The sequence below is a fragment of the Agelaius phoeniceus genome, chromosome 6 (genome assembly GCF_051311805.1).
Source record: "Agelaius phoeniceus isolate bAgePho1 chromosome 6, bAgePho1.hap1, whole genome shotgun sequence".
NCBI classification, from domain to species: domain Eukaryota; kingdom Metazoa; phylum Chordata; class Aves; order Passeriformes; family Icteridae; genus Agelaius; species Agelaius phoeniceus.
Window position 1 is genome coordinate 10,277,172 of NC_135270.1, and position 22,826 is coordinate 10,299,997.

The 22,826-nt window shown below is 57.4% G+C and overlaps 1 protein-coding gene and 1 long non-coding RNA gene across 4 annotated transcripts in view; both read left to right on the plus strand.

The window, feature by feature from the left end:
- Positions 1–7,194: 7,194 nt before the first annotated feature.
- On the plus strand, positions 7,195–21,004 carry LOC143694211 (uncharacterized). The gene is made up of 6 exons (XR_013182564.1): positions 7,195–9,228; positions 10,223–10,379; positions 15,292–16,387; positions 16,861–17,048; positions 19,570–19,829; positions 20,651–21,004. It is a non-coding gene; the product is annotated as an uncharacterized LOC143694211 (long non-coding RNA).
- A 1,244-nt stretch (positions 21,005–22,248) lies between these two features.
- The window catches only part of DAGLA (diacylglycerol lipase alpha), a 56,687-nt gene continuing 56,109 nt past the window's right edge, over positions 22,249–22,826 (plus strand). The window contains exon 1 of one of the 3 annotated variants that reach the window (XM_077179686.1): positions 22,249–22,407. The gene's annotated coding sequence lies outside the window, so the exon portion shown is untranslated. Of the gene's footprint in view, positions 22,408–22,505; positions 22,693–22,826 lie in introns of those variants that run through there. The other 2 variants (XM_077179687.1, XM_077179688.1) reach the window with 2 other exon arrangements.

The following is a 22,826-nucleotide window of genomic DNA, read 5'->3' on the forward strand; positions in this document are numbered from 1 at the left end:
GCGCTCCGGCGGATCCAGGCCGGGTTTTGTCGGGGCCGGGGCGCGGCGGGCGCTGCCGGGGCACTGCGGGCGCGGCGGGCGCTGCGGGCGCCGAAAAACACGGAGTGGATTCACGGAGCTCGCTCCCGCTATCCCCCCACACCGCCGCGCAAAGGCAATTCCCGGCCAATTCCTGCCCCTCCAACCGCGTTCCAGGGGTGCTGGCCTGAAGGCACCCGGGGTGCAAGGGGGCGCGGCCGGGGAGGAGACCCTGCTGATGCAGGATGTGCCCATGGATGGAAGAGGCAGCAGGGGGAAAGATGATGGAGACCGGGGGTTTTCTCCTGGAATTGGGGAACCATGCTGGCTCCCGCTTTCTGCTGGGGTGAGGGGATCAGAGATCCATCCCAGGATGGGGTGATGGGGTCAGGGACTCATCCCAGGATGGGGCAATGCGGCTGGGACACTCCTGGCTGGTCCAGGACTAGTGGGAGCCTCCAGAGGCAGAGCCCAACCTGTCCTTGTGGAATGGAACTTGGACCAGATGACCTTTAAAGGTCCCTTCCAACCCAAACTGCTGGGAATCAGCTGGAATCTCTCTGGAGTCGTACTGGACCAGGAAAAAGCAGGAAACCACCGCAGCCATGGTTTGGAAGCTCTTTGGGAGACTAAAACGGGACTTTCCTTGCTCCTAGGCTGGGTTTGGAGCGGGGAATGAAGCAGGAAATATCTCCTTATAAAAACCCCGAAGTTTCAGGCACTGGATTGAGGGATGGGGCTGAACTGGAGGCAGTGGTGACTCCCCAGTGCCACGGAATTCCCTGGCAGGGGAACAAGGGGTGAGGGACGAGGGATCTGGTCTTGTGCTCCTGACTCACACCAGGGGCTCCATCCCGGCGGCCCTGCCCGGGGGCTGGGGGCCTCTCCCATCACCTCAGCGCTGGGCCAGCCGCATCCCACTTTGGAAAGCCGGCTGGGAGCCGCGTGCCAGGCAAACCCCGGCACGTGCACGCTGGCAGAGCTCTTCCAGTGAGGGGGAGTGGTGCCAGCCTGCTGCCAGCCTTCCTGGCACTCCCCATGGGCTGGGAAAAGGGCGCCTCTCTGCCCCTCCGTGCTCCAGGGCTGGCAGAGCATCTTCCCGCGGCTACGGAGCTTTGTTTTGATTTCGCAACGATTTCTGCCCCTGTCGTGGGAATCTTCTCATGGAGCCCTTGGCAGCGGCCCTGGCTTTCACTCCGCTCCTCTCCGCTCGCTTCCCACACACTCCGGCGAGCTCTGAAATCCCCATCCCCGCAGGCACAGACAGCCCGGCAGCTCCGTAACCTCCCGCTCCCACTCAGCCGCTCCCGCCGTCACTTCCAGCGGGGCCGGTGGGCGGGGAGCGCTGCTGAGTCACGGGCCCGGCGCTCGCCCAGGGCCACGCGTGAGCCTCCGACGCCCGCCGCGCCCCGGCTCCCGCCCCGGAGGCTTCTCCTTCCTCCCAGGCCAGCGTGGAAGGAGGAAGTTGGCCCAAAATGGGGCCCTGTGAGTCCCCGGTGCCCCAAACCCTTGGGTAACCTGAGTCGCTGCCATTCCGGATTCCTGGGTGCCCCAATCCCCTGGGTGCCCAAACTGCTGCCATTCCCAACTCTAGGTGCCCCTAGAGACACTTGCATTCCCAGATCCTTGGATATCTGAGTCCCTACCATCCTAAAGCCCTGGATGCCTGAAGCCCCTGCCTTTCTAAATCCCTGGGCACACCAAATCCCAAACCATCATGGCCCTGCTGGGCAGGAAGATACTTCGGTGTGTCTCCAGGATGTCTCCCAAGTGCCCGCCCAGGACTCCCTGGAAAAGGCACATTCTGCTGCTTGGCTGCTCCAGAAGGAGTCATTCCACTCCTTTCTCCTCATTTCCCCTCTTTTTGGGGGGAGAGAATGGATATTTCCTCTTCTCCCTCCCCACCCAACGGAGAGAACCTTTCCCTTTGTATTTATTACCCCTCGCTGGAGCTGTTTATCCAAATTAATCTCCGGGCCGAGGCCAAGCCCGGGGTAATTCCATGGAAAACGAGGAAATTTTCGGAGCCTAACAGGAGCAATTACAGGGGGTTAGGAAGCGAACTGTCCCTCAAGTCGGACATGAGCGGGCGGTGACCCGGCGCTTGTCACAGCTAATAAAGATGTTAATGAGCCGGCAGCGGCACCCGGCTGCTGCTCCCATTGTTCCCATCGCTCCGTATTCCCGCTCCGCCGCTCCCGGCGCTGCGGAAGCAGGGCCGTGTTTGCCTTCTCTGTGCAAACACAGCGCGGGGCAGAACCGGTCCGGCGGCCCGGCGGGACCCGCCGAGCTGCCCCGGGCGCCTCCCGGCGCGCATCCCGGGAGAGGCCCCCAGGGGGCACGGGAAGGCGAGCGGCGGGGATTGGCTCCGGGGGGATGCTCATCCTCCCGTGCGTTATTCCATGAGTGAGTGGATGAATGATGGACAAGCTCGCTGGCCCGTGGATGAGCAGCGCAGCGGCTCCGCGGGCTGTGGATCCGCGGGCAAGGCTGGAAGCCCACCCGTGGGGGCAGTGGGGAGCGGGGAATGCAGCAGAACCCCAGCCAGGCCTCCCTCGCTGAATGGGAATAATTATCCCGGTGACGACTGAGTGTCCTCTGGATATTTTAATTACGGAGGGAGCATCCGTCGTGTGGCAGAGCCGGTCGGCGCCACATTTGCCAGCGGCTCCAAGGGACACTCCCGGCGCTGTTTGCCCTGGGCACATCCTCCCTGTTTGCTCTGCGTGCCTCCAGCCCTTTGGAGCTGCTGGAGTTTTCCATGCCTGTGGCACGCCAGCGTGTCCCTGGGCGGGGCCAAGGTGTGGTGGCTCCCAAAAAAGGCACGCTGGGAATTTTAGGGTCTTCCAGTTTGAGCCTAAAGCCACCAGGAATCTGGGTGGAGATCTTGGGATGCTCCAGCACAGAGCTGGGAGATCACCCATCCAGCCCTGGAGCTGCACTCTCCATCCAATGAATTTATTCCTGCTCTTCTACCCAGGCAGAAAAGTATTAAAAGAACAAAAGAATTGGAACCAGGAACATGGATTATAATTCACATGGAATGCTGGGGATGGAGAGATACAAGCCAGGGTGGATGACCATGGGAGATGTCACGTATTCCCTGTCCTCCTGCCACCTCATCCATGTTGTCACATGGTCCGGTTTGAGGTGTAGATAAACCTCAGCTTCCCAATGTTCTTTGTCTTTTGGGGATAATTTTGGCTGAGCTCTCTGCCATCCTGGAGGCCGCTGCCTTCCCAGTGTTCGTCACCCCTGGCTCCACGGGGATGACCTGGCTGCTGGAACAGGGAGGGAAGCTCTGGGCCCTCTGGCATCACCAGGGTGCCCAGAAAGCCCCGAGGAAAGGCGGGAAAGGCGGGAAAGGCGGCAGGTGGAGGCTGAAGGTCGCGCTGTGGACTTTGCCCCTGGGAGCAGCTGCTCGGCAGGTGAGACGGGATCCGAGGCTGCGCCACAGGATCCTTCCTGCTGGCTCCGAGCCCGCGGCAGCCACGGGATGCAGGAGAACCCCGTGCGGAACCAGGAGACTCTGCAGAGAGCTTGGGCTAGGGATGCGTGGATCCTGCCTCCCAAAATCCTGCGGAGACGGGAGGGTTTGTCCTTCCTGCAGCTCACAGCCAGGTCGTGCCGGGGTCCTTCTGCGCAGCCAATTTGGGATCAGGTTTCGATCGATGGAGTCGCTCCAGCCCCGCTGCCCTGACTCAGCAGGGCCCGACTCCCAGAGTCCCCGCTGTGCCTTTGGATCCTGACTGGGAAGGCTGGAACCAGCCGGGAAGGGGTTTGGGAGTGATTGGTGCTCCCAGCACACGGAATGCTGTCCCAGGGGAAGCTGGGAATGGTGACATAGGATGTCTGGATGATCCCGCTCTGCATTCCAGGTGCTGCCAGGGGAAGAGCCATGCTGGGACACAGCCCGGGAGTGGTTCTTCCCCCCTTTGAAATCCTGTTGAACCCCATCCTCCCACCCGCTGCTTTCCCAGCCCTTCAGCGCCAGCCTTGGATCATCTTTTTTTCATGAGCGCCGGCGGTCGATGCCTGGGAAAGGCAGAGCTGGAAGAAGCTGCCCTTGGACACTCTGGCCAGGGGAGGAACAGCGCAGGCACTGCCCTTTCCCTGCCCATTCCAAAGTGCTCTGGTGCTGCCAACATGGAGCCAGGAGCTCTCAGAGCATCCGAAACCACCGCTCTCTGCATCCTGATGTTGGATAATTTGTGGAGCACGGCTCCGTAATGAGTGGTGACCTCTATTAGCCGAGCTCTCCGGCTCCTCAGGAGCTCCCAAAGTGCCTCTCCGGGGTTTTTTTAGGAGGATGGAAAGGTCGAGTCACTGTACAATTAGGGATAAATCATTCCTGCATCAGATGGATGGATGGATGGATGGATGGATGGATGACGAGCAGTTTTGATTCTTATGGCTGTGAGGGCAGGGATGAGGTCAGTGGGATCAGGAAAAATCAGATAGAGATAGAAAATGAAGGATCTGCCTGAATATCAGATAGGAAAGGGCTGGAGAGAGACATTCCTGTTGCACCCATTGCCCTGACCAGCAGCTCCATGGATTTCTCCCACACCTGGGAATCTTTGTACAGCCACCTCAGACTTGTTGCCTCCCCAGACATATTTTGGGGTGAACCCTCCTTCCAAAGCCTTGGGAGAAGCCTGGATTTTCCCTCTGAAGGCAGCAGCAGGGGGGGCAGAAATAGCCTGGAGGAAAAAAAGCTCCAGAAAAGATTCCATCTGGAAACGGGATCCCACAGTCCCAGGGTGATGCCAAGATACAGCCATACCCAATCCTCATCCAGTGGGCACCAAAACCTGGCACATGGGAGAAAATTCCACAGAGCCCCATCAGCCTGGTCTGGGCAGGGAAACGGGGTGAGCGCTGCTTGAATAAACCAAAAAACTCTGGCTGCACCAAGGACTCTGGGAAAACCAGGAATGCTGGGAATTCATGGCAAGCCAGGGGTGGAGGAGCGCAGGAAGGCGATGGCACAGGGGTGATGATCCATGGCCAGCACTGCCACATCCGCTTGTTATCCAAACATCTCCGTCCTGCCGCAGGCGCCGGAGCAAAGTCCAGCCCCACGAGTGCTGCAGCAAATCCAGCTGGAAAAGCCTCCAGCACCTGCCTCTGATGGATGCAGAAAGGCAGGATCAGGGGGTGGGAGAAGCAGGGAGGAGGGAGGCTGATCCCATGCCAGCTACAGGAAGAGCCAAGGTGGGAACCCACCTGACATCCCGGCCTGGAGATAAACAGCTGCTCGTGGAGGCACTTAATGGCTGGGAGAAGGGATTTAATGGCCGAGGATTGTTGGGAACAGCTTGTGCCAAAGCCCTCTAACAGCTCCCATGTAATCAGGGACAGAGATGAGTCTTAAGGTCGCTTCCAACCCCAACCATTCCGGGATTCCGGGATCTCTGGCTGCTTGGGAAGGGGCCAGTTTCTCAGCGTGAGCAGCACAGCTGAAGACCATGGAATTCTGGAATGGTTGGGGTGGAGAGGGTCTTAAGCCTCATCTCATTCCAGCCCCCTGCCACAGGCAGGGACGCCTTCCACTTGCTCCAAGCCCAATCCAAGCTGTCCTGGAACACTTCCAGGCATGGAGCTGCCACAGCTTCTCTGGGCAGCCTGTGCCAGGGCTTCCCACAACCTCACAGGGCAACAGAAACTTCATCCCATCCTCTCCTCCAAAAAGATGTTACACAGCAATCCCAATCCCATCTGATCCCTCCTCAACACCATCACCAGAGCCTCTAGCACCCGATTTAGTGGGATGGGAGGATTCGTGTCCTGCAGTGGGAAAGGGCACACTGGAAAAGGCTCCTCGGAAAAGGACCTGCTCCATCCTGAGTCGCCAGTGCTCAGCCCTGATGCAAGCACAGCAGCCATCCCAGGAATGCTGTGTTGGATGGGGAGAGCTGCGGCTCCGTGCCAGCTGCTGGCAGATGTTGGGACTGTCAGCTCCCTGCACGCTTCCAGCAGCCCGCGGCTCCGGAGTCACGCACCGCTGCCGCTCCCCTCCCGCTCCCGCGCTCCCTGAGGCCGGGAGCAGATGTCCGGCACCGGCCACCTCCGGCACGCTCCACAAATTCCCAGCTCCTGGCACGGGCAGCGCCAGATGGGCTTCCCGATGCTCCAGCGCAGTGCGGGAAAGCAATTCCTGCCGCGGCAGGGAGCACCGGGACGATGAACCCGCTCTCCTGCCCCTACCCGCTATTCCCACATGGATATGGAGACATTCCATGGCACAGCAGGCTGTCTGAATTCCCAAAAAGGATTTGGAAGGCAGCAGGATCCTGCTAGTGCTGTCGAGCACCTGCTGCCTTCCCTGGATGTGTGATCCTGGTGGGTATTTTGGGAACGGGCCATTTCATTGCCTGGGTGAGCATTTGCAGCGCTCCGGCAGCGCCTGTCGCTCTTCCTGATTCCTTTCCAAGGAAGGAGAGGGAGGTCTTGGTGTTCCAGAGGCTCCAGAGCTATCCCTGTGGCTGGGGTGTGTCTGTGATGTTCAACAGGGGCTTTATTGGGAAGTGGAGACAAGAGCCGGAGGAGGACATTGGGAGGGATTAGACCAGTGGGAGAATTTGCTCCTCCTGCTTTCCTGCAGGGAATTCTCTGGGCATGGAGGCACTCCAGGCTCGGATGGGAGGAGTTGGGACAGTGCCAGCACTTAATTGGGGTCTGCTGGGTCTTGCCCTCATTTGTGGCCTCTGCCCACACTTGGAGGGAATCCTTCCCAGGGGAGTGGGAGAGGGATGGGATGGGATGGGATGGGATGGGATGGGATGGGATGGGATAAGGGGCAGGAATAGGGTGGGATAGGTTAGGAACAGATGGAAGTGGATGACATGGGATGGGGAGGGATGGGAGTGTAGGAGATGGAGTGGGGAGGAATGGGAATGAATGGGAAGGAATGCAATTGAAAGGAATGGCATGTGAAAGAACAGGAACAGATGAGAAGTAATGGGAAAGAATGGGATGGAATAGGATGAGAAAAGAATGGGATGGGATGGGATGGGATGGGATGGGATGGGATGGGATGGGATGGGATGGGATGGGATATGATGGCTGTGCCCATCTGAGGAGCCCCAAACACCGAGGGTCTCCCATCCACTGCTGGTGTTTTGGGGTTCCAAATGTGGATGAGCTCCCACTCCCTCATGTCCAGCAGGAACACACCCAGGGCAGGTTATTCCAATTGGGAAGTGCAGAGGGAAGCACTGATGCTGGCTCAGCCCTGCTGGGCTCCAGGGAGTCTCCCCATCCCAGGGGGCTGCGGGAAGGAGGCAGGAGGATGCCATATCCCACAATCCCAGCCTGACTTTCCTCCAGGAACAGGAAAGGCTCCTCTTCCCCTTCCTTCCAAGCTCATCCTGAGTGTCTCACCCCTTGTGGGCCCCATCCTGCTCCGGGGAACTCCTCCCTGTGTGACTCATCCTGCCGGGATCCCCCTCCTCAGCCGAGTGTCACCGGCTGACGCAAATCCTCCCACCCCAATCCCAGGTGCCGGATTTAGAACGGCTCCACCGGCGCTGCCAGGGAGGATCCCACAGCCCGGCTGCCAGCAGGAATGGGATGGGCATCCATCCTGGAGGAGCTGGAAGTGCAAATCCCAGGGAGAGATGGGATGGTTGGAGCTGGACAGGAGCAGGAATGCTGGCGCCCATCTTGGAGACGCTCCCATCACTTCCCGCATGCCAACACTCTCACCAGGGATGAGATGGGATATGGGGTGGGATGGGAAGGGGAAGGATGGGAAAGAATAAGATGGGATGAGAAGGAGTGGGAAAGAACGGGATGGGTCACTATCCCAGCACACAGGAGATATCCATGTGGAAACCCCAGGGCAGCAGCACGAGGCAGAAGGAGCTGGAAAAGCTTCTGGAGAACTGTGGTAAAATCCCATTCTGAATCCAGCTCTTCCTGAGTGCCTTTCCACAGGAATGAGATGTGGGTCCCGAGGTGGGAGAATGGAGCTGGGGAATGGAATCCCTGGAATGCAGCCCTGGGAGTGGCCGTGGAGGGCCAAGGGGAACCAGTGGAACCAGGAGCACTGGGACTGCTGGGATGGGAGCATGAGGAACTCCGGGTGCACTGGGAGGGACAGGACTATTGGGATGCACTGGAAACATCAGGATCCCTGGGAAGAGCACCAGGATGCACTGGGAGCACTGGGAATGGTGGGAGCACTGGAACGCACCAGGAACATTGGGATGCACCAGGAGCACGGAGAACCCTGGGAACAGAGGGGTTTACTGGGAGCACTGGGAGCATGAGGATCCATGAGAGGGATGCTCCAAGAGCACTGGGAGCTCTGGGAACAGAGGGAACACTGGAATGCACTGCAAGCATTGGGATGCATTGGAACTGGGTCTCTTTGGAGCACAGGGATGCTCCAGGAACACCGGGAACGCTGAGAACAGATGGGATGACCGGGAGGTCTGGAAGCATCAGGATCCCTTGGGGTCCAGGGGTGCTCCAGGAGCACTGGGATGTCTGGGAAGAGGGAGCACTGGGATGCAGCGGGATGCGCCGGGAGCCCCGGGATGCGGCGGTGCGGTCTGAAAGCTCCTCCTCGTGGCTCCCGGGGAGAACTACCGGGAGAGGCCCGGGATGCGCGGGAGAGCCCCGGGGCACGGCCCGGGCACGGAGCGCCCCAGCATCCCGGGAAACACGGGGCGACGGGAATTCCGGGGTGGAACGGATCTCCCCGTTCCTGCAACCACCCGGGATGGGACGGGGCCGCAATCCCGGCCCCCCTGGCACGGGAACACCGCCAGCGGGGCCCGCTGTCCGCACAGAGCCACCCAACATCCCGGAAAATCCCGGAGCGCCGCCGGCATGGGGGGGTTCTGGGAAGGATTGATGTTAATGCATGGAATGTGATTTCAGGCCACGGTCCTGGCTGATCCGAGTGTGGGAGAGAGGCGGGAGTGGAAAATCACTTCTGCTGCGAGCAGCAATTCCTTTATTTTTCCTTTTGCTGGCAAAGGTATTGAAAATGAGAGGGAGAGAGGAGGAATGGGAACATCCAGGACCCTCAGGGCAGCTGCAGCTGCGCTTCCAGACAGCTTTCCATGGATGGCACCGTGTCCCCAGCCCAGCAGCTTGCTGCTCCTCCATGGGAGATGTCCCTAAAGTGGTGGGAACATCCAGGAATCCCTCTTGGGCCTGGCAGTATCACAGGGATGTCTGGAAAGGAGGGAGCAGGTGCGGGATTGGGGTCGTTTTTGGTAACCAGTGGTGGGGTTGTGCTTTGCTCATCACCTCTGGCACCTGATCCAAGTGGGATGTGCCACCATTGGGATCACTCCCAGCTCTGTTATTCGGGAAAGGGTCCCACCCCCATTCCATGCTGTGCCCTCCAGTCAGAGCTCCACAAGGAAAAATCAATACCTGACTTCCAAAAAAAGCAGCTGCTGGTGGCTTTTTATAGCAACCTGTCCCATTTGCATCCTCCCTCAGCCCAGGCCCAGGGAGCCCGACCTCTGGCTAAATTAGCTGTGAATTCCCAAGGGAAACAGCCTTGGAAAAGCAGGAAGAGAGCTTGGTTGTGCTGGAATATTCTACCGCAGTCACCCCATCCATTGTTCCTTGCTGGCCGTGGTTTCCACAGGGAGGAAGCTCCCTGATGGGATTGTCCCACTCCTGGAGCACTGCTGGGCATGGGATGGGGTGGCTGCCAGCAGTGCCAGCCCTTCCTTCCCTTGGGATTGCTTCCCAGAGGGAAAAAGGGGTGTGGAAAGGAGGAGAATCTGGGGCTGCCCCAAACAGGGAGCTCGTGCAGGGAGCAGAGAGAGGGATGGCTGGAAAAACCCTGGGATGGGGAGATGCTGACCCTCTTCCCCTGCAGAAATCCCACTCCTGTTCCATGGGTGAGGGAGGTGCCGAGGCAGGCAGGCAGAGCACAGGGAATATTTAGGTCACAGTAAATGAGCTCCCTCATTAGAGCCTCTGGAGCTGCACCCACGCGGGGCTGGGGCCTGGAGATCGGGAAGGGGATTTGGACACCCCTGAGTGGGAGGGGAGGATGGATGGGCCCATTATCGCCAGGAAACTGAGGAGGTGGAAAGCATGGCATTGTCAGGTTTGGATGGACAGGCCAGAAACAGTGGGAGGCTCCCAAAACACTTTTAATTCCTGAGATGCTGGGGTTCTGCCCTTGGTAAAAGCTTTTCCTGTTTTCCCTCCCTGCTCATCCCAGGTGCTGCCCATCAGCCTCACAGCTGGAGCAGAGGTGGGATAAAAGGGGAATTAAGGGAGGCTGCCAGGCCTTTGGAAGTCCCGGTGAGCTCCTTGCTGTGCTGCTGGGATGGATGCAGGCTGGGGCTCTGGAGCTGCTGGAAGTGCTTTGGGAGAAGGTGAGTTACTTCCCAGATTGTGTCTGCAGCACGGGGGGGCCTTGGGCAATGGACCAGGATTTTTCCTCCATTTTCTTCCCACATAAATTTTTCCCTGGCATGGCCAGCAGGTTCAGGGAGGGGATTTTCCCCCTCTCTCCTGCTCTGGTGAGATCCCACCTGGAATGCTGTGTCCAGCTCTGGGTGCCTTCACTATAAGGAGGATGTGGAGCTGCTGGAGAGAGGACAGAGGAGGCCATGGAGATGCCAGATGGATGGACACAGGCTGGGAGAGCTGGGGGTGTCCAGCCTGGAGAAGGGAAGGCACAAGGGAGGCCATAGAACCCCCTCCAGTGCCTAAAGTGTCTCCAAGAGCTGGGGAGGGACTTTGGAGTGACAGGACAAGGGGGAATGTGTTCCACAGCCTGAGCACCTGTATAGATTGGAGATTGGGAAGGAATTTTTCTCTGTGGGGGCGGTGAGACCCTGGAATGGATTTCCCAGAGAAGCTCTGGCTGCCCCTGGATCCCTGGAAGTGTCCAAGGCCAGGCTGGACAAGACTTGGAGCAACCTGGGATAGTGGAAAGTGTCCCTGCCCATGGCAGGGGTGGCACTGGATGAGCCTTAAGGTCCCTTCCAACCCAAACCACTCCATGGCTCCCTGACTCTGGGTATCCCAGCTGGCCCCTGTCACGGAGAAGAATCCAGCTGGCAGATTCAGGGATGCTCCCCCCATAGCTGGGAGGTGTGTCAGGAATTGCTGCCTGATCCGGAGCGCAACCAGCAGCAAGAGCACTCCTGAGGATGAGTCAGTGTCCCTGAAAGCCGGGCTGGTGATCCAGCAAAAAACATTTCAAGGAGAGGCTCCTGTAAAGCTCCGCTCTGCGTTGGTGACGCGATTCCCTGGAGCTGCTGCTCCAGCCCAGCCTCCCCCTGATCCATGGCTGCTCCAGGGGGCTCCCAGCTGTGTCCTCACCGTGTCCAGCAGTGGAAAGAGCTGGAGCTCTCCCAGCTTCTCCTGTCACCTTGTGCCTATTCCACGTCCCAGGCTGGTGGCACTTCTGCTGGAAGAATTCTGGAATGGTTTGGGTGGGAAGGGACTTTAAAGATCATCTCCTTCCACTATCCCAGGCTGCTCCAAGCCCCATCCAAGCTGGCCTTGGACACTTCCAGGGATCCAGGAACAGCCACAACTTCTCTGGACACCCTGTGCCAGAGCCTTCCCACCCTCACAAGGATGGATTTCTCCTCAATATCCCCTCTAAATCCATCTTTTTTTGGTTTAAAATAATTCCTTCTTGACTTTCCACTGCTGCATGCCTTGGGAATGCCTGTAGTAGGGATGCGCTGGGATGAGTGGGAAGCAGCACCGGGCAGTGGCTGCGCGTAATTAGTGTCACGGCGAGCAGCTGATGCTGCTGATTTTGGGATGAGTAATTCCAGCAGCTTAATTTGGGAAATCAAGCTCTTTGTGTCTTGCCGGGCTCATTTGCAGGACAGCCCTGGCGCAGCCGGAGTCACTGTGCCGGCAGCCGGACATCTGGAATGCCGGCGTGTCCCTGGCTCCGTGCCTGCCAGGGGTGGCCACGGCGCACATCCTTGGCCCTCTGCCCCCAGAAACAGGGATTTGCTGCCTGAGGGGAAGGGAAACCCTCATTAGCACCTGGCAGGAGGGACAGAGGGCATGGAATTCCTTGTGGATGCAGAGGAAAGCCAAGTTTGGGAGAGCATCCTTGGGTTTTTTAGGGTCTGTGTTTAGTGTTGGCCATGTGTGCGGGACCAGGCTCTCCTGGAATACTTCCCTTGAATTTTAAGGCAGTTTTGTTCCTGGGAGACGTTCAGTGTCAGTGTCTTGGGATGAGGGACTTCAGCTTTGTGCCCTCCTTGGAAGTGGCCTGGGTGACACAAATCCATCTGACCTTGCTCCCACAGATTCCACCAGTCAGGAATGGGGATGGGACAAGGATGTGTCCATGGCACACATCCTTGACCTTCTTCCCCCAGAAAGGGGGATTTGCTGTTTGAGGGGAAGGGAAACCCTCATTAGCACCTGGCAGGAGGGACAGAGGGCATGGAATTCCTTGTGGATGCAGAGGAAAGCAAAGGGTTTAAAAAGTTTGGGAGAGCATCCTTGGGTATTTTAGGGTCTGTGTTTAGTGTTGGCCATGTGTGTGGGATCAGGATCTCCTGGAATACTTAGTTTGAGTGTTAAGGCAGTTTTGTTCCTGGGAGTTGTTCAGTGTCAGTGTCTTGGGATGAGGGACTTCAGCTTTGTGCCCTACTTGGAAGTGGCCTGGGTGACACAAATCCATCTGGCCTTGCTCCCACAGATTCCACCAGTCAGGAATGGGGATGGGACAAGGATATGGTGTCCATGGGGTTTGTTCCCTTGGCTCCAGGAGAGCCAGAATCCTCCTTACACAGAGATGGATGCTCCCTACAACCCCTACCACCCAATCCCTGGGCATTCCCACTGCGTGGGAATTTAACTGGAGCTGCTGGCAAAGAGGAGGGGGTGTGACCCCCTGGAAAACTCCCTGGTGCTCTGAGGGACTGGGCCAATCTGTGCTCGGTGACAGCTCTGAATACCGGGATCACCGGGAGGGACAAGCTGGAGAGCGGCCAGCCTTGGGACAGCCCATCCATGCTGCTGTATTCCAAATCTTCCTGGCTCCTCCAGGCATCTGTTTGTTTGTGTGGGTTTATCTCAACAGCAGCCAGTGGCAGCTTGGCACGGAATCCAGGAGCTGCTGCTCCCAGCAGCTCCTTGGAATGTGGCTCCAAGATGGAGCTGCCCACACAGCCAGAGGAATGGGCTGGAAGAGCAAATCCCAGCTGGCACTGGCACTTCTCCTCATCTTCTTCCCTTCCTGGGAATCTCTGGTGGCCCAAAGGAAGTCCAGAGGGTGATGGTGGCATGTCCGGTGTCCTTCCATCCTTCTGTGGAGCATCAGCTGCCCAGAGATTGTATTTTTTCCCAGAGAAGCTGTGGGTGCTCCATCCCTGGAAGTGCTCTAGGCCAGGTTGAAGAGGGCTTGGAGCAAACTAGGATAGTGGAAGGTGTCCCTGCCCATGGCAGGGAGCTGGAATTCAGTCATCTTTAAGGCCCCTTCCAATACTAACTCTTTTGTGATCCTTGGATTCTGTAGCATCCAGGGATTTCCATGTTTTCCATGGCACTGGCTGCTCCTGGCAGGGCTGTGGAGGTGCTGTGTGGCTGGAGCTGTGCAGTGCCGAGGTGGCTGGAGCAAATCCCTCCTCCTCCTCTTGGCAGCAGGAGCAGAGCAATCCTGGGGAGTGGATGATCCTGTCCTTGCTGCTCAGGACTTCCCCCAGGTTGTGTAGGATGTGGGATTGCTGGGAATGAGTGCCCAGTGAAGGTTCACTATGGGCTCTTGGTCACTGAATTTTGGGATCTGCAGTGGACTTTTTGGGGTCCTTTTTGGACTGCACTGGACTATTTTGGGGTGATTTCATTCCAAGAGATGCCTGTGAACAGGTGGGATGGGGGAGACATAATTGTTGCTTCCAGAGCTTTCCCTTCAGAGAGTCCCATAATAGTTTGGGTTGGAAGGGCAGGGACATTTTCCATTATCCCAGGCTGCTCCAAACCCCAGCCAGCCTGGCCTTGGACACTTCCAGGAATGGGGCACCCACAGCCCCTTGGGTAAATCCCTTCCAGGGCCTCACTCCCCTTACAGGGAAGTTTTTCCCAATATCCCATCTAACCTGGCCCTCTGGCAGCGGGGAGCCATTCCCGTTGTCCTGTCACTCCAGTTTGTCCAGAGTTCCTCTCCAGCTCTCTGGGAGACCTTTCAGGTGCTTCCTCCCCAAGTCCCTCTGTTTTATGCCCAGTGCTTGGGAACAGCCTGAGGTGGGCAGAAGTTCCCCAAACCCCCCTGATCTTCCCGTTGGATCCCTGAAATCCCAGCCTGGAGCTGCACGGTGCTGTGTGCCTCAGCTTTGGAGCTCCACCACCTTTGCTGCCAAGGGATTCTTTCCCCCCTTTTCTTCCAGCTCCTGCTTTCAGAGCCTTGTTTGTGGCCGTCAGGACCTGACAGACTCCTGGCACGTCTCCCGCCCCCGTGGCAGCAGCGATTCCCGCCCTCTCCCCCTTTCCCCTTGCCCTTCCACCGTGCCTGGAGACCTGTTGGGAGGGCTGCGTTTGCTGGGAAATCAACTCCCAGCCTTTTTTTAGAGCCAGAAAGGCCCTGGCACAGAGATGACAGCAGCAGAAGCCAAAAGGCTCAGATGGTTTTAAATGTCAGGGAGAGGTGTAAACGGATCTGGGAGACAGCATGTCCAGGAGCCATGAGATTTCACAGACAGCAGCTCCAGAGCCAGCATCCTGCGGTTTTCCCTCTCTGGGAGCCCGGTCACTGTCCTGGAGCCTGCTGGGATTTGCCTGTGGGATGGTGCTGGTGACCCCTGGAGAAGGGGAGGGATGGAGGGCAGGCGGGGGGAGCGCTGGTGATGAGCAGAAGCACAAATGAGCCTTGGCTCCCGCTGCCTCCGTGACCTTTTCCGCTCCGGCGTGATCCGTCCTGACACTCGGGGTGGGGGGAAGGGGAAGTGGTCATCGGGGCTTGGCCGCTGTGTGCTTGCCTGCCCGGCCTTGCCATTTCCCAAAAAGAGAGTTTGGAGTCTCCGAGAGTCAGCAAGTTCCCGGTGCCAGCCATCTGTCCCATTTCCCTTAGCAACCATCCGTCCTTTTCTCCTTCATTAAGTGTCTGAGGCGGATCCTGCCTGGCACACCCTCTCCCGCTTCCCTTTTCGCCTCTCTGGATCGTGCCCATCTCCTGTCACTGTGGCACAGAGTCCTGACATCAGAGCACGCTCTTCTCCCAGGGATTCTTGGACAAAGCTTGGACAGGGGATGTTTGCTCACATTCCTGCCTGCTGCACTTTTTTTTTTTTTTTTTTTTTTTCCCAGACTGATCTTTTCCAGTTCCTCTCCTTCAGGAGTTGTTCAGGCTGGAAAAGACCTCCAAGAATGAGTTCAGCCACCCACCTCTGCCATGGCCACCATTAATCCATGTCCCCAAATGCCCCATCCACTCAGCTTTTAAATCCCACCAGGAATGGGGACTCCACCACTGCCCTGGACAGCCTGATTCAACCCTTCCATGAAGGAATTTTCCCTAAAATCCAAAGAGAAATTCCCCTGAGGCAACTTGAGTCTTGTCCTTGCTCCCTGGGAGCAGAGCCTGACCCCCATCAGGGAATCATGGAGAGGGAGAAGGACCCCCCTGAGCCTCCTCCTCTCTGGATTAAGATACAATTCCCTGCTGTATTTCATGGACTTGTACAGAAGGGAGCTGGGAACTTCTCCTTAGGATAATTATTCCCAGTTATTGGTCTCCAGCCTCTGCTTTGCTCTGAGGTCCCTCTCCCGTCTGCCTGCTGGGCTGTGATTCCAAGGTCTCTGCCAGGCCTTTGTGGAAGAGCTGTGCTGCAATTGAGGATTTGGGATCTCCACGGGCAGCCGTGTCTCCCGGTGAGAGCTGAGCTTCCCCCTCCGGCAGTTGGGAGCTGGGATGAAGCCAAGTGGGTTAGACAAGGCTTTGAGGTCCGGGAGAAGTGGGGAATGGCTCTGCAGCCTGGTGTGAGGAGCGGGAAAGGAGCCAGCAGCAGAGCCAGGAAAGAATCCTTAATGGGAAACCTCTTGGTTCAGTCCACCTGCCTCCAGAAGCGAGAGCAGGATCCTGAGGAAGCAGAGGAGGGAGGGGTTTGACCTAATGAAATTATCCAAGTGCCTTGGCTCCAGCTGCTGCTCTCCAGTCGCATCCCACTGATGTCCAGAGACGTGGCCTGCGGGGAGGGATCGAATCCTCCACGGAGCGTCCGCGTCCTCCGTGCTGTGCCCACATCTGACAGCAGCATTCCAGGCTTCCAGAGAGCCTGGGAGGCTGCAGGTGCTGCCTGGTGAGGGAGAGCTCGCCGACACTGCTTCCCTGGAGCACTGACAGGAACAACACAGCTGATCCGTACATTTCCCTGTCCTGCCGCAGCCGTTCCCATCCCAGGAGGTGAGCGGGCTCCTGGAAATCGGGAAGCAGCTCATCCTCGGGGTAAATTCCTGGGCTTTGGAGTCTCAGCCAGGGAAGTTGTGTTCATGCCACAGAGCCCTGGGAAAAGGCCAGCGCTCCTGCTTGTGGGGGTGAAGGCATCCCACATCCCTAAAGCTCCTGCTAAAATCCTGATTCATTCCTGGGCTGGAGCTCTCCTCCCGAAGGAGGATGGAGCCAAGGGCATTTGAAAGGTGGGCGGGGAGGAGGAATAACATGAAGGAATTTTGGCGGGGGTGAAGCAGATGAGGGAAATGACACGTTGTTATTGCACCTGGATTAGCCAGGGCCGGGATGGAGCCGGGAATTCCAGCGGCTGCCAGGGCTGCAAGCACATCCCTGTGACTCAGGGGAGCTCGGGGGATTGCATTTTCCTCCCCTCAAAGCCTTTAGGGTTCATTTCCACAATTCTTTTTGTTTTTAATTCCCTGCAGAACAACGAGGCTTTCACAACCTGAGGCGAAAAAGCTTTGGAAAGATGGGTTTGTCCAAGGGGGAGCATGGAGGATGCTGGCAAATATCCCGACAGCCTGGAGCACTGCTTTATCCTCTCATTTTTCCCAAAGGAAAAGCCACCTGGAGCTGCCAGGCAGGAAGATGCCCTGAGCTTTGCTGAGCAGTGGTGAGAAACCCCAGTGAACTGTTATTTAATGGTCCTTTTCCATGGCAATGGCTCCTTCCCAGGGAGAAATTTCTGGGCTGAGGAGTCACAGCTTGGATAATGCTGGATAATGTCCTTGGGAGGGGGAAGTGCTGGCGGGATTGATAGCAAGTCTCCGAGGCTTGGCTTCCAGAGTTAGCTCTGGCACCAATTTAGCAAAGCAGCTGGAAAGAGGAGTTTGTGCTTAGAATCGTGAGCAGCGAGGGCTGTGCCGAATTCCAGGATGCAACCTGTGGGAGAAATCCTTTCCAGGCTTTTTCTGTGGAGCCAAAGCCAGCCATGTGTGCACGGGTGTGTTTACTATGTGCCAAGAGTGAGCCCACGGCGTGGGAACCTCTGGGAAAAGGGAGGGATCCCGCTAGGAAAGCGCCTTTGAGGCTGGAAAGGGGGTTCCTAAGGAGGGGACAGGTCACCAGCCTGTGCAGGTGGGAATGGGAAGAGCTGTGCCCAAGGGAAGGAGCTGGGAATGTGCCAGCCTTGCTCTGACCTTTTTCCCAGCAGTGGGACCTGGTGCTGCCCACACCTCGGGAATTTGTGGAAGAAATTTTTCCCTGGGGAGGGGAAATCCGTGGATTCCACCGGAACCCATTCTGGTGGTGAGTCACCTGAATGGATTTCCCAGACAAGCTATGGCTGCCCCATCCCTGGAAGTGTTCATTACTAGGTTGGAGGAGCCTTGGAGCAACCTGGGATAGTGGGAAGTGTCCCTGCCCACAGCAGGGGGTGGAATGGGATAATCTTTAGGGCCCTTTTCAACCCAAACCATTCCAGAATTCCATGTCTGATCCCTTCAGGTGCCTGACAGAGGTTTCCCAATTTGTGCCCTATCTTTGGCTGGTATTACAGCCTCCAGTGTGCCAGCCTGAGCCTGAATTTGGGCTTCCAGCTTATCCCTGGACCAGCTCTCCCTAGGTTTGGCTCTGACTGGGATGTCTCCCCTCTGAATTAAGTGCTTTTAGGGATTCAGGCTCAGGGGGGGCACAGCAGCCTGGGGCCCCCAGATTGCTTCCCGGTGCTGGAGGAGCCATGGAAAGCTGAGGCAGCTGGAGGGGGAGATTTTTCCAAACATCCAGAGTGCAGGAGAAGCCTCTCCATTAGGGAATGATTTTCAGTGAAGGTTTGAGTGATGCTGTTTCTCTGCAGAGCTGCAGCAGCTGCTCCTGCTGGGGGAACACTGCCAGCTGCTCATCCCTGCTTTGGGAGCTTCCCAGGGGCTGGGAATTGCATGGAGGGTTGAGCCAGGAGGTGCTGGCTTGGGGGGCATCGGGGAAGAGCAGGTTTCTGGGGAGATCTGCTGGGATAATGAAGGATTTGAGGAGCAGGAACAGTCTGGAGGCACTGGATTAGCAGCGCTTTGGTAGGAGGTGATGGAGGCTGATGCCTCCAGAGAGTCGCGGGCGGGAATCACGCTGGGAAGGGAGGGAGGGAGGGCTGGGAAGGCACAGCCACCATGGGGATGGAAGCAAACACAGGCACTTCCTGCTTGGTGACATGGGAATGGGGGACAGGGATGCCTGCTGGTGTGGTTTTTTAAAGCGCTTCCCAAATCTTGGCAGGCAACTGTGTGGTTTGGTGGGAATTTGGTGTGGAATTACGGTCGGCTGCACAGAGGGAGCAGCCTTGGCTTGTGCCAGGGGAGGTTTAGATTGGGTATGGAGGAAAACTCCTTCATGGAAAGGGTTGTCAGGCATTGGAACAGGCTCCAGGGGTGGAGTCCCCATCCCAGGAGGGATTTAAAACCTGTGTGGATGTGGCACTTGGGGACATAGGTTAGTGGTTGCCTTGGAACAGTTGGACTGAGTGATCTTGGAGGGTTTTTCCAACCTCAATTCTTCAGTAACTGATATTCCCTAGAGACACAGTGAGTGAGGTGCTGGAATTTCTTCCTCTGGAGGAAATGTCAGGATAACGCTGTTGTCCACCTTTCCCTGGTGGCCTGTCCCCTTTGAGAAGGACAAAAGCACCTTCCCACGACACTTGCTGCTGTCACTCCCTGGAATTCAGCCAGCTGGAACAGCCTGTGCCGGTGATGGAGCCCAGGCTGGTGTTTGCAGGGGTTGGGGAGCGAGGAGGGGGTTTGGATAACCTGGATGCTGGAATGCCTGCTCCAGGCAGACTGTTGCACTCCCAGCCCTGTTCAGGCTATTTCCCTGTGATTTATTGTAATCCTAATGGAGCAGCTGAGGGAAATTGGCAGGGTTGGGATGGAGGAGGAGAGGGGCTCGTTACCCTGGGAGTAACGGAGCGTCTGACTCCGACTGGGAGCCCAACAGGAGCAGGATTCCGGAGCAGCAGCGGGATTGGATGTGCTGCGCCTGGGGGCGGTGGCAATGACAACAAACTGAATAATAATATAAAGCTTCCCATGTTCCCAGCTATTCCTGGAGCCTTGTTCCTTGTCCAAATTCCCTGGGGGAGGGGTTGGTTTGCTTTTAGGTTTAGGAGAATCCTTAACCCTGGAATCTGTTGGCTTTTTTTTCAGGACACCCAGCTGGATGGGCTCTTTGTTGATTGAATCCTTCCTGGCACATTCCAGGGATCTCCAGAGCTCCAAGGCTGCCTGCAGTGGTCCAGCCTTTTCCTGGGAGCTGATATGGAGAATTCCAAGGCTGTGGTGTGGAAAAATTCCGAGCCATGTCCATGTGTGGAGGAATGATGCTCCAGCTGGAAGAACACCACAGAATTCCCTCTCCCTCATATTCCCTGGTCGTTCCAGCACAAAGAACACAGATCCATCCAGAGGTGAGTAAGGACTAGGAATTCCTTAAGCCAGTGGGGCCTTTGGAGGTTTCCTTGTGAAATGGCTGGTGATGCCCTGATGGAGACACTGCACCTGGGTTATCCAGAGGGATAACCCAGCTGATGGATGTCTGGGATGCTCTAACTCTCCCTTACATCCCTCTGAAGGTGTAGGATTCCCAGGAATGTGTGTACATCACCACACCATTGCCCCAGGCATTTAAACCCAGACTCAACCATTTCCCACAGGTTGGGAAGCTCTGAAATGAATGGATTTGCTCCAGAGGCTGGAGGTGGGGACAGATCCATGTGAAAATCAGGGAAAATCACGTCTTTTGTGACAGGCTCAAATTAATTCCTTAATTCCCTTAAATGCTTCGCCACCCGCCCTCCGTGTCATGACAGCGGGGGAAAAAATGGGATTTCTGAGGGCATTAATCCTTCCCTTAATGCTTTAAAAGGCATCCAGTTTATCCAAAACATTCAGAAATTGCCTGTAAATGGTGCCACTGCCATACAGGAGTCAGGGAACGGAGCCCTGGAGGTCACTGGGATGAATCCTGACCCTGGAGCTGGGCTATAAATGTGGTCTGGCCCTTGCAGTTCAGTGGAGCCAGGCTGGAAACGGGCAGCTGGAGCTGCTGGAAGGCAGAAATCCTGAGCTATATCGGATTAATTGCCTTGTGTCCCTTAATTGGCAGGATCTGGGCTGGGATGTGCTCTATCCCACCCCTTGGAAAGCCTCGGATGGCTTCTGGTTCTATTTCCCTGAATAAAATCATAATTTCCAGTCTTCCTGAGCTTCTTCCCTCTGTCTGCTCCAGGTTTTGGGGCTTCCAGGGGTGCCTGCCCAGCCGGGAGCGGATCTTGCCGAAGGGAGACCTTGGAAGTGCCACAGGCTGGATGGAACGATTTGTTGGAATGCTAAATTTGGCAGCAGCTTTTCATCCAAAGCGGAGCCACTTTGCACCTGTCTGGGAAGATAAAGGGACTGGGAATGAGCGTGAGGGGGATTTTTCTGCCGGAACGGGATACAAAGGCCTCGGCACAAATGAATTCCGGAGCTTCAAAGCCTTTCCTGAATGTTTTTCCGCCCCTGTCAGGCTGTTTTATTTCCCAGGTATGGTGATATCACCCAGCAGACCATTTGAAGGCTGCTCCACTTGCTTTAAGGAGGAATGGGCAGGCGAGGATGTGCTGCTATTCCCTGCTGGATCAGCTTTTCTGGGACGGAGATTTTTTTTTTTCAATTTTTTTTTTTTTTTTTTTGCTATTTTTCAATGCCTTTTTTTGCAATAGGAGCATCTAAGTTGTGTCCTTGGATGATGGCAGCTGCCGTGTTCAAAGGGAATCGCTGTCCTTCCTCCCAAAGGGGATGGTTGTTGTGGTGTGTCCATCCTCACAAGGGTTTTTTGGGAAGAGGGGGTTGGTTGGAAGGGACCTTACAGCTCACCCAGTTCCAGCCCCCCTGCCACAGGCAGGGACACCTTCCACTGTCCCAGGTTACTCCGAGGCTGGTCCAGCCTGGTCTGGGACTCTTCCAGGGATGGGGCAGCCACAGCTTCCTGGTGAAATCCATTCCAGGGTCTAACAATTTCTTCCCAATATCCCATCTAACCCTGCTCTCTGTCAGTGGGAAGCCATTCTTTCTTTTCCTGTCACTCCATACCCTTGTGAATAGGCTCTCTCCATCTTTATTAGGAACATATTTTCCTGATAGGAAAGCCCTGCTTTTCCATGCTGGGCATGGAAAGCAGAGTGCTCTCCATGAGGGAGACCACAGTGCTGTGCTGGGTAGTTTTCCAGAGGGGAAGGGATGTTGGGAGAGCCCCAGGTGTGGCTGAGGGGAGTTTTTTATTGCTCCCTGAATTCCCTGATTGAGGGGGAGGAAGGTTGGAACCGGGCTGTGCTCCCAGGGAACAAGGCAGAGGACAAGAGGAAATGGCTCGAACTTGTGCCACGGGAAGTTCAGATCGGACACCAGAAGGAATTTCTTCATGGAAAGGGTGATGATACACTAGAAGGGGCTGCCCAGGGAAGTAGTGGAGTCTCCATCCCCGGAGGTGTTTAACGAATGACTGGATGTGGCACTCAGCGCTCCGGGCTGGGTGACAAGGCAGGGATTGTCGCAGGTTGGACTCAGTGGTCCTGGAGGTCTTTTCCAAGGGAATTGGTTCCTGTGGGAACCTTCCGTGATTCCAGTGGTATCTTTCCGTGTTAATACGGGTAGGGCAGGTGAGGATCGGCCCAGGAGCGGCCTCTGCCCGCAGCAGGCGGGGTTCCCTGGATCGCCCCGAGAATTCCCCGCTGGAATCGCGGCCGGCCCGGCACTGCCCCGCCCCGTGGCGCTACCGCCGGGCGCCACCAGGCGGCGCCGCCGCGCCCCGCACCCCTGGTTGCCGTGGCGACCGCAGGTTGCGTAGCGGCCCTTACGCAGTTGGCGCAGTGGGCGGCCCCGGCGAGGCGGGGGCGGCCCCGGCAGGGCGGAGGCGGCGTTGGAGAATCGGGGGCCGCAGGGCCCCCGGCATGGAGGAGGCGGCGGCGGCCGCGGCGCTTCCGAGGCGGCGGCAGCGGGAGCGAGGTGAGGGACGGCGTTGGGAATGGCGCGGCAGCGGGGGCCGGCGCTGCGGCAGGTGCGGGGGAGCCGGGAGGGCGCTGGCAGGGCCGGGGGAGCGCCCGCCGCCGCCCCCCGCCCCGCTGGGCTGCAGGCCCGTGCTGCCCGAGGGGTCTGGATCCCGCAGGAAGGGCAGCATTCCCGGCGGGAGGGCCCCGCTCCGTGTGGCCTGCGCCCCGTGGGGAGCGGTGGGATTCCACCTGCGCCTCTGGAAAGCCGCCATCCTGGCCCGGGCAGGTGCGAGGCGTGAAGGTGATGCCGCCGTTCGGGAGTCGGGATGCTGCGGTGGGAGGCGGGAGCGGTGCTGCGAGATGTCCAGGGAGGAGAAGCTGCGGTGTGGGTGTGACACAGGGATTCTTGCTCCCAGCTTTTATTACTTCCCGCAG